General features: G+C 38.1%; 1 protein-coding gene across 1 annotated transcript in view; it reads left to right on the forward strand.

The window, feature by feature from the left end:
* The first annotated feature begins 597 nt into the window (after nt 1-597).
* Nucleotides 598-16,939, forward strand: part of LOC117982397 (very long chain fatty acid elongase 7-like) — a 46,875-nt gene continuing 30,533 nt past the window's right edge. The window contains exon 1 of the mRNA XM_069498805.1: nt 598-770. The gene's annotated coding sequence lies outside the window, so the exon portion shown is untranslated. The remainder of the gene's footprint in view (nt 771-16,939) is intronic.

Raw genomic sequence — 16,939 nt, forward strand, 5'->3', positions numbered from 1 at the left:
CATAGTATATAGTTCATAGGTAGTTTATAGTTTATAGCGGTTTATAGTTTATAGCTTTTAGCTCCTCGCTTCTCACTTCTCGCTTCTCTTTTTTAGTTTCTAGTAGTTTATATCATCATCATGATCAACCTATCGCCGGGTTACTACAGAGCACGGGTCTCCTCTCAGAGTGAGAGTTTGGCCATACTTTACCACGCTGTGCAAGAGCTGATTGGCAGACTTTACACACCATTGAGAACATTATGGAGAACGTTCAGACATGCAGGTTTCCTCACGATATTTCCTTCACCGTTAAAGCAAGTGATATTTCATAGCTAAATAAGGCACAAAATTCCGAAAAGTTAGAGGTGGCAGGGATCGAACCGTCGACTTCCCGAATAGAAGGCGGATGTCTAAACCACTAGACTATCACGACGTCTTCGACAAATAGAAGGCTCTAAAGGAATTTGGATCACAAACTATCACGTGTACGAACAGCACAAATATTATAACAAAACCGTAAAGACAAAATTGCTTAGAGAAAACGGTGACGGGTGATCTCAAAAACATAATATTTCAAATTGCATAACGCGTAGGCTTCGATGAACATCGCAGTACAGCCTGCGCCCGCGCAGCCTACTGCAAGAAGCATTTACACCAGTTGCTTTCAGACCATCTCGAAGGGTTGACGTGTTTTGTGCCCCATTTCCAGTAATCGAATTCTTACTACGCGATCGCGTGTGTACATTTTTTTAGTTCATTGTGTCTCCTATTTCCCAGGAGCTGTAGAGGTTCGTAAAATTAATTTTTCACACTAGTTTTAAATTTAATGTTTTTTTCTTTTAATTAAATTTGTATTATTATGCAATTTGATAGATTTTTTTATAGATAAATTAGATAATTTAAATAGAAAGCATTACGTCTCAATTACGGTAGGTATGTGGTTATTTCAAACCCTTTGACTGGGCATGCGTATTTTTTACGGTAGACACTTTTAGCTCTAATTTAGGTGAAAGTTTGACGTTTTGTAACAAGCTGTTGTCTTGTTTTGTCGTTTTGCTAAACACTTGTTGCGTCTGCGACTTAAAAAAAAAGTAAAATTGATAGAGGGAGTGGTAGTTAGATTGTAAGAGAGCGTGAATAATGATGTGTTAATGTTAAGTTACATCAAGTAGAAGCCTTAATAGCCTAGCCAGAGTGAACAGTATTAGCGGATGCTTATACTGGGATTCGTTGTCAAGATAGGGGCTTCTTTAGTGGATCATTCAGACGACATGCAATGCCAGTGTAAGCCTTAATAACTTTTTGTCCTCATTCCACCCACCTTTTTCTACAAACGCACAGCGCGCCACCGTAAGCAATTTTACCCTTACCACATGGGAGTCTGGTGCGCTTCGACCGTCCGTCCGTCCTTCTTTCCACGCACATGCAAACTTTGGAATCAACTCCTATCGGCGGTGTTCCCACTTGATGGGGATATTCAAGGGGCGGACCAACAAATTTCTGGCAGCTCCTCTGGTGCTGCAAATGTTCATGGGCGGCGGTAATCACTTATCATCAGGTGACCCACCTGCTCTTTTGGTCGCTATCTCTATTTAAAAAAAAAGCTTAGCGGTCAACAGGGAGCGGATCCAATTTTTTTCGTATTATGTGTGTACCTAATAGCCTAGTGGTTAAGACGGTCGTCTCGTATTCGGGAGGTCGGGGGTTCGATCCCGGGCATCCACCTCTAACTTTTCGGAGTTATGGGCATTTTAAGCAATTAAATATCACTTGTTTTAACGGTGAAGGGAAACATCGTGAGGAAACCTGCATGCCTGAGAGTTCTCTATAAAGTCCTCAAAGGTGTGTGAAGTCATTCCGACCCATCAAGGAGACCCGTGCTCAGTAGTAGACTGGCGATCTCACCTAGTGGTAAGTGACGATGCAGTCTAAGATGCAAGCGGGCTAACCTGGAAGGGGTATGGCAGTTTTTAATAAACCCATGCCCCTTTGGTTTCTACACAGCATCGTACCGGAACGCTAAATCGCTTGGCGGCACAGCTTTGCAAGTAGGGTGGTTACTAGCCACGGCTGAAGCCTCCCACCAGCCCAGACCAGGAATTTAGAAAATATAAAATTCCAAATCCCTGCCAGGAATCGAACCCGGGACCTCCCACTAATAAGACCACAGCGCTTACCAATGCGCCAGGTAGGTCGTCAAAATGATGATGACATTACATTGCCTGTCCGAGTTACGATTATAAGTCCCGCAAATTGCTATTACGCTGGAACCATGTCTCATTAGGTTTTCTTTTTTTTTTTCGTTTTTTCTTGTTTTGTGAGCTGAATAAACTTTTATTTATTTATTTATTAACATCGAAATGACGTCATTTTGACGTCAGCCGAAATAAAAATATACCATCAGCTCGAATTTCTGTCTAGTGCTGACGTCACTAAAATGGCGGCCACGCTCATTAGCAATTTGTGGGACTTATACCTACCTTCCCCGATGATCTTCTTAACGCAGTATTATCCAGTTCTAAAAGCTTCCGGTCAAGTTGCGTGGCTCTCGCACGTAAAGGCCTCGTTAGAGAGTCGGTCTAAATTATGAAATGGACCTATAAATTATATTATGGTGATTACATAATTTATGATTGTAATAATATTTGTAAACTGATAATCTCCATAAATTTTATTTGTCATTCACCATCATCATAATTTTTCCAAAACAAGTGCCATCTACGAGCGAGTGCAAAACGGACGTGTTTGGTGTAAATCAGTACCTACCCATTAGTGATGTAACGAATATTCGCATTCGCATTCGCGGATATTTGCATAAATTTGCATATTCGCATTCGCATTCGCGAAATTACTGCGAATGTTTTGCGAATATACAAATATTTTTTTGGTGTAATTGTTGGTTAATAAAACAAAATCCATTAATTTCTTATGTTTTTAGTGTGATAAAAAATAAGTTAACCTCGTAATCACATTATCGGTCTTCTCTTTATCATTTGGTAGAGTGACTGACAAGGTCACCAAGCCATAGACAAATGGCGCCAAATATAAACAAAAACTGAATATTTGCATCCGCATTCGCATTCGAGAATGTTGGCAGCAGATGTTCGCATTCGCATTCGCATCCGTGAATGTCCAAAGTATGACATTCACGTCAGTAGTACCCATATAATAAATGTTCGTTTGTTGGTTTGTCCTTCAATCACGTCTCAACGGAGCAACCGATTGACGTGATTTTTTGCATGGGTATAGTTAAAGACCTGGGAGAGTGGCATAGACTAATTTTTATCCCGGAAAATCAAAGACTTCTGAGTGACCGTACTACCATCTTAGACCGAAACCATATTATTACTTCATCAAAAAACCGGCCAAGTGCGACTCAGACTCACGGACTGAGGGTTCCGTACTACAGTCATATTTTTTCGACATTTTGCACGATAATTCAAAAACTATGATGCATAAAAATAAATAAAAATCTGTTTTAGAATGTACAGGTGAAGACCTTTCATATGATACCCCAATTGATATTATCCCAATTGTTATCTTACTTCTGTAATTGAAAATTCTAATTATTATTTCATGACCACAATTTAATTTTTTTTGTGTGATGTAAGCCTACACTCACGGTTTTTAGATTTTTCCCCTAATGTCTGCTATAAGACCTACCTACCTGCCAAATTTCATGATTCTAGGTCAACGGGAAGTACCCTGTAGGTTTCTTGACAGACCGACAGACAGACGGACAGACAACAAAGTGATCCTATAAGGGTTCCGTTTTTCCTTTTGAGGTACGGAACCCTAAAAAAAAAAGATTTCACATTATTTGTTAATCATCTATCATTTAATAAGATGAAACCTATCACTCAATGGTTGCCCTATCAAATTTGCATTAACCAATAATTACGAAATACTAGGTCAAGAAAATTCGTAGTAAGCAGACATACATTCTAATTGTATTACATACGTTATTATATTGCTTGCAGTGTAAAGATTTTGTCCCACTTTTGAGTTGGTATGAGGATTTGTAGGTTACACTCAGCACTTTTACCTACGAGCTACTTGCGTCACATGTCTGTGTAGATTCATTAAAAATATACCTAGTTACTTACTCATTTTATTTTACACTAGATGATGCCCGCGACTTCGTCCGCGTGGATTTTGGTTTTTGAAAATCCTGTGGGAACTCTTTGATTTTCCGGGATAAAGAGTAGCCTATGTCCTTCCCCGGGATGCAAGCTATCTCTGTACCAAATTTCATCAAAATCGGTAGAACGGATGGGCCGTGAAAAGCTAGCAGACAGACAGACAGACACACTTTCGCATTTATAATATTAGTATGGATCAACACGTTCTATCTTCTTCTCTTCTCTACCTGCCTCCAAAGCCGGTCAGTCAGTCACCTACTATTTTTATATAATTACTAGCTTATGCCCACAATTTCGTCTGCGTGGAATTAGGTTCTTTAAAATCCCGTGTAGAACAGATAACTTCTTGTATCTCTACCTTCTTCTCTTCTCTTCCTGCATGTGAAAGTCTCTTTCAATTTTCCCTTCCCTTCACTATTACTTGCTTTAAAGGCGAAGGAAAACATCGTGAGGAAACCTGTATGCCTGAGAGTTCTCAATAATGTTCTCAAAGGTGTGTGAAGTCTACCAATCCGGACATGGCCAGCGTGGTAGACTATGGCCAAAAACCCTTCTCACTCTGAGAGGAGACCCGTGCTCTGTAGTGAGCCGGCGATGAGGTAATCATGATGATGATGATGATATTATTTCTAAAGGGAAAACAGATTAACATAAGTAATAAAAAATAACAGCTAAAATTCTCGCAAATTAATTTTACTATCCGAATACTATAACTACCGTGTTGTACCTAACACTTGATTGTATTTGTATAACACACATTGGTACTGATTCTGAGAATAACTAAATTTAAGAACATTTACATCCTCTTTTTACTAATATTATATGAAAAGGACAGACATAGTTTGACAGTTTTAAGTTTAATTTAGAGCCGTCAAAACTCGTGACTTTAGCTGCCAGTCGCGAGAGCGTATTTATCGTTTAAATTTGTAGCGTGCACTAAAATTTAGTCTTTAAATATAAAATTCATGTTTCGTCCTTTTTTAGCAATAATAAAAAGAAAAGGATGTAGATACTCTAAATTTAGTTTAGCGAAAAACAACAGAATAAGCGCCATTGTCGCTAATTCCGTTGTACACAATCTCTTAACAACAATGTTGCTTGCGGAATAGGATAGCACTAGATTTAGACATGTTAATTTAGTTTAGTTTAGAGATATGTTGTTTTTTTAATTTTAATTTAGATATAAAAAATATTTCTTTGTATACCGTTTAGAGATTGTGTACAAGAGAATCGGTCCCATTGTACCGAAAAAGTTACATTCATAGTATGTAAATTGCTCAATAAATCATTCTTAAGCCTTTTTAGGAGCGCATAACTTAATGCTTTAATATCTATAAGTTGTTACGATTAAGTTGTAAAAGTTTGTTATATTTTATTAATATTGTCGGTTATGTATAAGCGAAAAAGTTTGAAGATTTATGAAGTGTTAGTAATACCTACTTGAAATTGCCAATTTTAAATAGGTATAAAAAAGGAAAAGCTGACTGACTGACTGATCTATCAACGCACAGCTCAAACTACTGGACGGATCGGGCTGAAATTTGGCATGCAGTTGTAGACGCTATCCGCTAAGAAAGGATTTTTGAAAATTCAACCCCTAAGGGACTACAATAGGAGTTTGAAATTTGTGTATTCCACGCGGACTTGCATAATATTAGTTTTGTATCGTCATACCTAAATTGATTAATTTTAAATTATAAGTTAGTATAGTTTAGTTTTAAGTAAGTTTTTATATTATTGTATTATTCTTACTAACTTCTACCCTATTCCTGTGACATCATCCGCTTGAATTTAATTTTTTTGTAGATTTTATAGATTCAAAAATCCCTTCTTAATGCTCCCCTAAGGAACTCAAGGAATATATTATAATGCTCCTTTCAATGATCACTATGTCCACTGTTAGGCTGTGCGTTGTCTGTCAGTCAGTTAGTTTCATGTTGACCGTACGGTAATTATAATATAGGTACCTAACCTAGTATTTATGGGGGGTGGGGAGATACCATTAGGGATAATTCAAACACTTAGTAGGTACATTGAGTTTGGTTTGCCTGTGTGTTTTTTTAAAGAATATTAGCCATGTTAATAATGATTAATAGGTATTCCTCTTTTCCCTGCAACAAAACGAAAGCTTGTGCTAGGAGTGGGTGCGACCACCCAGCGCAGGTCACAGGACAGTTCTTCAACAGTGGGTGGAGAGAGGGCACGGAGTACTTACCTTCCATCTTGTGCAGGTTCTTTCGGGGCACGGCTGCTTCGGAAGGTACCTGTGCAAGATCGCAGGTAGAAATTTTGTGTAGGGATTTTATTGGTCCCCTGAGGAGGGTCCTTAGCAGGCGCCGCTGGCTGGGTTGCGCGAACGTGTTTGACCCCGTAGCCCAGCCACCAGGCGATGCGTGGAACATCGTGGGGTTTTAGTCGGTAAGAGTCCGACATAACCTCCATACCTCCCCGGGTGCGGTGGCATCCATGAGGATTTCCCACGGAAAAAAAAAAGAAAGGAGTGGGTGCGACAACGGGTGGGGTTGAACCTGTGACCTTTGGGATTTTAATCCGCCGCGCTTTTTAACCGTTGAGCTATTGAACTTTCTTTGGTAACTATGGTGTTTATTATATTTTATTTTTACTGTTAATTAAACATACTCTTCGTTGATTATCTCTGTGGTTTTAAGTCCATGACGTAATCAAAATACCTACACTTCTCTTAAACAGCGGTTGGTATCTTAAGAAATTCTTTGTTTACCTGTTTTACATATTATAGACTTTTGCAAGAACCATAATATCTCAAACCCGTATTTGGTTTGCATTGTAATAGATTTCCAGTTATGTGAACCAACCACTTTAGAGCCTCAATAGCTCAACGGGTATAGGAGTGGACTGAAAACCGAAGCTCGACGGTTCAAACCCCGCCCGTTGCACTATTGTCGTACCTATTCCTAGCACAAGCTTTACGCTTAGTTGGGGAGGAAAAGGGGAATATTAGTCATTCAACATGGCTAATATTCTTTAGAAAAAAAAATTAATAAAACCCAGATATACTGGCTGATGCAAGCGATTTTGTCCGCGTAGATTTAGGTAGTTAAAAATCCCGCGGGCACTCTTTGATTTTCTGGAATAAAAGTAGCTTATCTCACTCTCCAGGTCCTTAACTATGTCTCCGAAAAGGTGCGTGCCCGAGATCGAACCCCCGACCTCCGAATAGGAGGCGGACGTGCTAACCACTAGACTATCACAGATTATGATTTACATACCTAAATGGTATTATTATAAACTGACTTATTCCCGTGACTTCGTCCGCGTGGACTACACAAATTTCAAACCCCTCTTTTTCAAAAATCCTTTCTTAGCGGATGTCTACGTTATAATAGCTATCTGCATGCCAAATTTCAGCCCGATCCGAGCAGTAGTTTGAGCTGTGCTTTGATAGATGACGACCTCCCTGGCGCAGTGGTGAGCGCTGTGGTCTTAATAGTGGGAGGTCCCGGGTTCGATTCCTGGCAGGGGTTTGGAATTTTATCATTTCTAAATTTCTGGTCTGGTCTGGTGGGAGGCTTCGGCCGTGGCTAGTTACCACCCTACCGGCAAAGCCGTGCCGCCAAGCGATTTAGCGTTCCGGTACGATGCCGTGTAGAAACCAAAGGGGTATGGGTTTAATAAAAACTGCCATACCCCTTCCAGGTTAGCCCGCTATCATCTTAGACTGCATCATCACTTACCACCAGGTGAGATTGCAGTCAAGGGCTAACTTGTATCTGAATAAATAAAAAAAAGAATAGATCAGTCAGTCAGTCAGTCGGCTTTCCCTTTTATATATTTTTTAGATTTTGTGTGTGCGGTGATATTTAACCAATATGCTAAATAGAGTGTAAAACTCTTGTAAAACAGTTCAAAAGGGATGTTAGTTTCCGAAACCGGACGATTACAAGGCGGCTCAAGTGTGTGTAGGCACCTACTTCATGCATGAAACACTGAATCATTTGAAATATTGCTATTTTTCCTATTGTGAAATCCTATCCTTCTAGTGTTATAAATGCGAAAATGCATAGATTTCTATCCTATTCAATTTAATTTTAATTTAATTACAAAAGAGGTTATAATGTGTAAGCTTGGATGGGTAGGTAATCTCCGTACAGCACTCCTAAACCATAGAGTTTCTGGAATTGTTCCTGCTGAAATAATACTGTAAATGCGAGCATAAACTTTTGTATTAAATTCCAAGTCCTAACTCCTGATGCTGTAATGTACTGAAACATACAAACACGTGTAGAAACAGAAGTTATTTTTTACTTTGTAGTGGTTTTGGAAGTCGGTTTTTTAATTTTTTTAATAATTTTTTCAGAACTAACGATCTGACTCTCAAAATTATTTCACTGATGCATTTCATGCATTACATTATCCCCGAGTGCGAAAAGTTATAAAATTTACTAGATGATGCCCGCGACTTCGTCCGCATGGATTTAGGTTTTTTAAAAATCCCGTGGGAACTCTTTAATTTCCCGGTATAAAAAGTTTTCTATGTCCGTCCCCGGGCTTAAGCTAACTTTGTCTAAACATCAAAGTCGTGAAAAGCTAGCAGACAGACAGACAGATGATTGTTTGGATATCAAGCGGACGAAGTAGCGGGCGAGCGCTAGTACGAGTATATAAGTTAGCCCTTAACTATCATCTATGGTATCTATGGTAATTACTTACTAATAATAGTAATCAATGATGCCGTCCGACGAAAGCGGGCTAACTTAGAAGGGATATGCCAGTGGGTAGGTACTAGGTACCTTTAACGGTTTCTACAAGGCATCGTACCGGAACGCCAAATTGCTTAGCGGTAGGTACGTCTTTGCCGGTGCTAATTAGCCATGGCCGACGCCTCCCACATTAAAGCAGAAAGCATTAAGAAATTCAATGATTATTTAGTTTTTGATTGAAAATGTCGGAAAAATAGGACTGTTGTAAGGAACCCTCGGCGCGCGAGTCTGACTCTCTCTTGGCTGGTTTTAAATCCCGTGGGTGCCCATCCGTTCTCGTTCATCTGCGGGATGCAAGCTATCTAGTATCAAATTCATCACAATCAAACAAACACTCACACACATAAAGACACTGTCTTACCTTCTGTAATATAAAAATGGATCACTAAATCTTTTGCTCATCGCAAATCTCGAGAACAGCTGAACCGATTTCGCTAATTCTTTTTTTATAATATTCCTTGAAGTACGAAGATGGTTCTTACGGAGAGAAAAATTTAAAAAATTTGAATCGTCTATTTGGCGGTACGAAGTTCGCCAGGGCAGCTAGTTTACAATATAAATATGAATTTACATATTATTATTAGCATTATAAAAAGTTGCATTTGCGCAAGCATAGGATCTCACAAAAATTAATTAAACAATAGTAATTATCTGACCTGTCCAGATGTTGATGGCTCATTAAAAGCTCAGTCCGGATGTGGAATGTGTACCACTTATAGCCCAAGAACTAACGAATAAATTTCTTAAAGTATTTTAGCAACAATTTACTAATTAGGTATGTTATTAGATAATAATAAATGATTAATTTCTTACTATATTTATATTTGCATCTTTTTAAAATTCATGATAGGCTTGCGCATGATATTAATCATGCGAAGTAAAAAGCTACGAAAAGGTCAAGGTTTGAGCGCAGTTCCTAATGTTCGGGCCAAATTAAGGTTGTCAATACCTAACAACGCCTTAATCAACGTGATAATTCCGTCGATAATCAACGCGTTGAACTGAGTGGCCACACGGGAACGGTTAACGTCTGAAGCCATTGAATTGGGGCTAAAATCGTCTAACTTCGTTGAAATTATCGCGTTAGGTCGTGGCTACATGTACGGTTTATACAATGAACCAAAAGGAGCATGCAATTGTGCACAATTGCATCCTGAGGATGCTCCGGTGTCGGGGCAAAACGTGCGTCGAGTACCACCATCAATTAATGTAAATGTACATGAAAGCAAATAAATAAATCTGAATCTGAATCTGAATCTGAATCTGAATCTGAATCCGAGTGTGTTTGGGATTTGTGTGGTGCTGCGTGGTGGTGGTGCGTATTGCTTGGCTGGTGGCTGCTTATTCCTGCATGTTTAGCAGTGGGAGGGCGGGCTTTGCATTTCGCATGCTGCATGTTGCACCACACAGATTCAACCTGTTTCAGCGGATTATAGCAAATTAAGCTTTTGGTTCATTGTATATCATGGACTTCCGCAAAGTAACTCCTGCTTCTATACAACATATATCTACGGTTATCGGCCGTTAACACGTTTTTAGGGTTCCGTACCTCAAAAGGAAAAAGGAACCCTTATAGGATCACTTCGTTGTCTGTCTGTCCGTCTGTCCGTCGTATCTGTCAAGAAAACCTATAGGGTACTTCCCGTTAACCTAGAATTATGAAATTTGGTAGGTAGGTAGGTCTCATAGCACAAGTAAAGGAATAAATCCGAAAACTGTGAATTTGTGGTTACTCCGTCCAGTACATTGAGCTGAGCGTTGATAGATCAGTCAGTCGGTCAGTCAGAGAACTTTTCCTTTTATATATTTACACAAGTAAAAGGTTCATTATGAAAATGATATTATTCGCTTGCAGGAGACTATAGCCGATTGAGATGATTTATAACTACAACGGACCAAATTACATTATTAGAAATATTTATTACCTGTGCCACTTTTGTGTCTGGGCCTATGACTTTTTTCGGCTTAATGTGTTCGGCTTTTATTTAGTCTAGACTAGCTGATGCCCGCGACTTCGTACGCGTGGATTTAGATTTTTAAAAATCCCGTGGGAGCTTATTAATAAATAAGCTCCCACGGGATAAAAAGTAGCCTATGTCACTCTCCAGGTCTTGAACTATACCCATGCAAAAAATCACGTCGATCCGTTGCTCCGTTGCGATGTGATTGAAGGACAAACCAACAAACAAACACACAGTAGGTTGTCAAAAGAGATCGCAGTTGTAAGAAAATAACTTTTATGACGCTAACTGGAGCATAGAGAGTATCATATTATATGGTATCATAACATAACGCTACTTTCGTGTACCTACACTTGATGGATATTACTGTTTCGTTGGTCAATTCTCATTGTCAAGGCATTCACAGACGGGCTACGTTTCTCGACTATGCTTCGAGTGTCGATCTTAGTGAATGATAATTTGATGTTATACATTATACATTGTCCTAAGAAAGTTATTGTTCGATTAAATGTAGGATTTATAGGACGGCATAGACGTCACTGAGGATTGTCAATCCTCAGTGACGTCTATGCCGTAGAGATTGATTTTTAAAGAGTTTTCTGAAGAAGCAATTCTTTTCTTCTGATTTTCTCAATCCAAAAGCGTTTACTTTCAAAATGGAGAACCTTTATTGAATTGGAATAAACACAGAATAGAGAGATAGCCCGACCATATTTTTTGTAATCCACTGAGGGATTTTAACCTTTCTTATCATGCCCTAGTTCTTACGCACGAGTTATCTGTCTAAATTTGTATGCTGTAGCCGCCTATAATTTGAATTATATAATAACTTAACACCAAGGATTTGAATAATGAAATTTTTTTTGTATGATTATGTTGGTTCGATAGATTCTGTATTTCTTGGCTAAAAAATTTAAGAGAACACAAACTTTTAATTCCGACACAATCCGATTTCAAAAAACTCAGTGGGTAGGTAGGTACATCCGATAATCCATGTATAAAAGGAAAATCTGACTGACTGAATGATTAACTGACTGATCTATCAACGCACAGCTTATACTGCTGGATAGATCGGACTGAAATTTGGCATGCAGAAGGTAGACATCCGCTAAGAAAGGATTTTTTTTAAAATTAAACCCATAAGGGGGTAAAAAATAAGCTAGTAATCGTATAGAAAAACAATAGGACGCGTTTTTAATTTTTTCGTGGCCCGTCTATATGGTACCTTAAGCTCACTCGCACGAAAAAAATAAAAATATCGTAGATACCTTACACGTAATAAAGTAGTTTTATCGTGCTGCTATTTACTTAATTGCTATTTTTGAATTTTTATTACCTAAGTAGGTGCTTAATTTTATTGTTTATGCTTTTTGAAACACTATACGCTGTTTAGATAACAAGCTTTACAATAATTTGTTACGTAAGAACGGTGCCGTTTTACCGCTGAAAAGTTATCTAGATATTGTTTAGATAATATGATCTGTAATTTTATATTTACAGAATATTTTAGTATATCTTCTTCCTTATCTTATCCCACATTACGTGGGGTTACGTGTAATTTTTGTGTGATACAACAACAAATTAACAATTTTCGGATTTTTCGTTTTAGTTGTGCTGTAATACCTTGCTTTATGCCCAATTTCATAATTGTAGGTCAACGGGCAGTAGCTTATTGATTTTGATTTATTTGCGAGCGTCATTTATGGACGTACTTTTAGATTTTTTAACTCCAAGCCAAGTTTAATTTTTTTTATAGCTTCAGGAACCGGTATTTAATATTAATTTCAATTCGATACTTTCCCGCGTTACTGAGAAAAACCGGCCAAGTGCAAGTCAGACTCGCGCAATGAGGATTCCGTACTACAGTCGTATTTTTTCGACATTTTGCACGATAATTCAAAAACTATGAAGCATAAAAATAAATAAAAATCTGTTTTAGAATGTACAGGTGAAGACCTTTCATATGATACCCCACTTGATATATTCACTCACCTCGAAAGTTGAAAATACTAATTATTAGTTCATGACCACAATTTTTTTGTGTAAGCTAACCCTAAATTCACGGTTTTCAGATTTTTCCCCAAATGTCAGCTATAAGATGTACCTACCTGCCAAATTTCATGATTCTAGGTCAACGGGAAGTACCCTGTAGGTTTTCTTGACAGACAGACGGACAGACAGACGGACAGACAGACAGACAGACAGACAGACAGACAGACAACAAAGTGATCCTATAAGGGTTCCGGTTTTCCTTTTGAGGTACGGAACCCTAAAAATGGTCTTGACAGACAGACAATCGAACAGACAGACGGACAACAAAGTGATCCTATAAGAGTTTGAGGTGAAGCCCCCTTTTTCAAGATACTTAGAAACTTCACTGACAATGACAAGGTTATACCTACGCTAACCTAGACTCTATGACCAGACTCTACAATTAGGTACTAAGTATAAATTGACGATATTGCACGCCGTAATTTTGCATTTAACTCGAACTAATAAAGTACTTATTCCCTTTTGTTAAGTACTAGTAGAACTGCAGAGTTATAGTTGCCGAAACTGCAATTATATTCCCACGATCAAGATCACTGTTTGATATCTGAGACGTAACGGAAAAACCGTCTTACTTTTTTATCTATTTAATTGTCTAGACCTCATTTGAAACGGTTCATCAATCCACGTGGAACCTTTTAGTCATGACCAAGATTTATACCTAGATTTATACCAAGATTTATACCAAGATCTATACACTAGCTGATGCCCGTAATTTCATCCGCGTGAATTTTGGTTTATATGGTTCCGTACCCAAAGGCTATAACGGGACCCTATTTCTAATACTCCACTGTCCGTTCGTCTGTCTGTCCGTCTGTCACCAGGCTGTATCTCATGAACCGTGATAGATAGTTGAAATTTTCATAGACGATGTATTTCTGTTGCCGCTATAATAACAAATACTAAAAACAGAATAAAATCAATATTTAAGGGGGCTCCCATACCACAAACGTGATTATTTTGCTCGTTTTTATAGATAACTAGATGATGCACGCGACTTCGTCCGCGTGGATTTACGTTTTTGAAAATCCCGTGGGAACTCCTTAATTTTCCGGGATAAAAAGTAGCCTATGTCCTTCCCCGGGATGCAAGCTATCTCTGTACTAAATTTCGTCAAAATCGGTTGAACAGTTGAGCCGTGAAAAGCTAGCAGACAGACAGACACACGCTTTCGCATTTATAATATAAGTATAGATTAGTATGGATGGTACGGAACTTTTCGTGCGCGGTCCGACTCGCACTTGGCCGGTTTTTGTGTTGTGTTGAATCCCGAACTTTGCACTTGCAAGATCACATCTTACCACTGCGCTAGATCGATGCCATTAAAGTAAAAGTTAAAGGGAGAAAGAAAGAAAACTAGTTTATTCATCTTATGCCTAGGGTACAAACAAACTTAAAATTAATGGTTAGTAGATACCTAGTAGTTAGTAGATAATAAGAAGTACTTAATAATTAATTTAATCTAAAATGAGTTCTTGCACCCACTTGGCACAGGATGAAATGGCCCCAGATCATCAAACGTTAAAGTTATGTTACCGTAATTATATAATTTTAACCATCATTAAAGCAAAATAGGTCAAATCAGGTTTTGTTAACTTTGAACCAAAATTTTACCTTTAAACCTTAATCATGGAGGTATGAATACTGACAGTTTATGCAACCCACTTTGCATTTTATTGATGGTCAAAGTTTAAGTTTAACTGTAACGCAACTTTAACCATCTGTTACGCCACTGAGCAGATGAGCAATTAATCAATTCCATACTAAATTATATAAGTGCGAAAGTTTCTGTTTGTCTGTTACCTTTTTACGGTCACATTGAAAACTTAATCACGCTGACCAAGACGCGCGCATTATGTATTAGATGTGTTAAAAATATTCATTAATATTTGAATAGGTATTAGCACAATTCATTTGTTTATACATTAATTAATTTATGCATCTCATGCACAGTTTAATTAATGTGATATTTCACATTTGAATGGATTAACAACTTATCTCTCCACACCGCGTTATAAAAATGTCTCAAAATAAAATTAATAAATTTTTAACATTTTACAAGAGTGGTTTCTGTTATGCATATTTAAATTATTTCCTTTTTAAATTAATCCGTATCCGTACAAATATCACTACCCAGTTATAAATGCGAAGTGTGTTTGTTTGTCGGTTTGTCTTTTAATCAAGCCTTTACCACATGAGTAGATATGTGCCTTAACGACGGAGCAACTGATCAACGTGATTTTTTTGCATTGACAAAGTTAAAGTGACATAAGCTACTTTTTATCCCGGAAAGTTAGAGTTCACACAGGATTTTTTCAAAACCTAAATCCACGCTAGTCGAGGGCATCATCTAGTTACAGTACGCAGCTGAAAACAATGTACATCGACCTTTAGAAGGTCAGTCTGGCGGGTTGGAGATCGTCCCACACGGCGGTTGCTGGTACGTGGTCTCCACTTGACTGAAGATGGATATAGTTCTATAAATTTTTACACAATTAGGTATACTTGGCAGACATTTTCTGAAGTGGAGACTCAGTACCGGCAAGTGCGGTATGCTACACGTAAGGTAGGAAGTGAGCGGATGAGGTAGCGCTTAGTCTCGAGAAGGGATATGCCTAGCAGTGGACGCAAACGGGTTGATTGATCGATATCCTCGAGAAATAAAAATTTGACGCAGTCAAATCGCGGATAAATTCTAGTCTTTATATATTTTTTTTAATTTAATTCAAGCGGAAAGTCGCATGCAAATTATAATATTTTATTAAATTATGACATTATTTATTTTGATTTTGAGGCGATATAATTTATTATATGACAGACTTATGGCAGATATAAAATGATTAAATATGTAAGCATTTTGTTTTATTTGTGCTGCAGAAATAAATCATACTTATTTAAATTAATTAGCCGATAATTATGATTAAATCCTTTGGTATTTATGACTTTGGCAGTGAAGGTGGTAATCGCTGAGTGACTTTTATAAAATATGTAAATCGTAGTAGCAGACATTTCTTTTTCACGGTCCACCCGCGCGGCCGCGTAACAAATTTTAATGAAAGGTACAGATATAGTTTGCATTCTGGAGACAGACATAGGCTAGGTAAGTACTTTTATCGCTGAAATCAAAGACTGGTTTTTCGGGAGTTTAATAAAAACAACCGGCCAAGTGCGAGTCAGAATCGCGCACCGAGGGAATAACGACAATCAAAACAAGTAATGTTTCAATAAAAAAAATTTAATAACGCCCAATTTATTCCTCGGTTACACGCCATTCGATATTGGTGAAATCGGCACTTAGCAGACTTCGCACAATATTTGATATGAGAACATTATGGAGAATTCTCAGGCATCCAGCAGGGCGATTGTCTAAAACCTGCATCAATCATTATTACAATCTCAATTGTTCTGATTGGCTGAATTTGTGCGATTCTTGTTGCAACAATGCATTGTGGCCAATAGTGAGCGAGCATTAACCAATCAGAGATGATTGCGATCGTGACATTGTAGCTGTCAAACAACCGCGGTAGGGCCACAGGTTGCCTTAAGATGTTTTTTTCCTTCGCGGTTAAAGCAAATGGTATTTAATTGCACAAAACGCTCATAATTTTCAAAAGTTAGAGATCGACAGAGTTTTAGGCTGACGTCTTAAGTTCTAATACGGATAGAAAAAGAGTATAGTCAGTCATAGTATATCAGTGATCTAATTTGCTGCTCGATTGCGGTAGAATGACAGCTACAAAGAACAAAGTCACGATCGTAATCACCTCTGATTAGTTGACGCTCGCTCACTATTGGCTACAATGCATTGCTGCAACAAGAAACGTACAAATTCAGCCAATCAGAACAATTGAGATTATAACAATGATTGATGCAGATTTTTACGAAATCGGTCGACAAAAGTGATTGCGATCATCACATTACAATTGGGCCCGGTTTGGACATTCTTGTGGGCTTTTGCCTTACTGGCCAAGCAATTTGTTATGGAACGATGTCATGTAGAAACTAATCTAAGGGCTTATGTAACTGCCATACTTTTCCGCCAACGCCTTCCGTCTCAATCTACATC

Source organism: Maniola hyperantus, chromosome 5 (assembly GCF_902806685.2).
Source record: "Maniola hyperantus chromosome 5, iAphHyp1.2, whole genome shotgun sequence".
Lineage (NCBI taxonomy): Eukaryota > Metazoa > Arthropoda > Insecta > Lepidoptera > Nymphalidae > Maniola > Maniola hyperantus.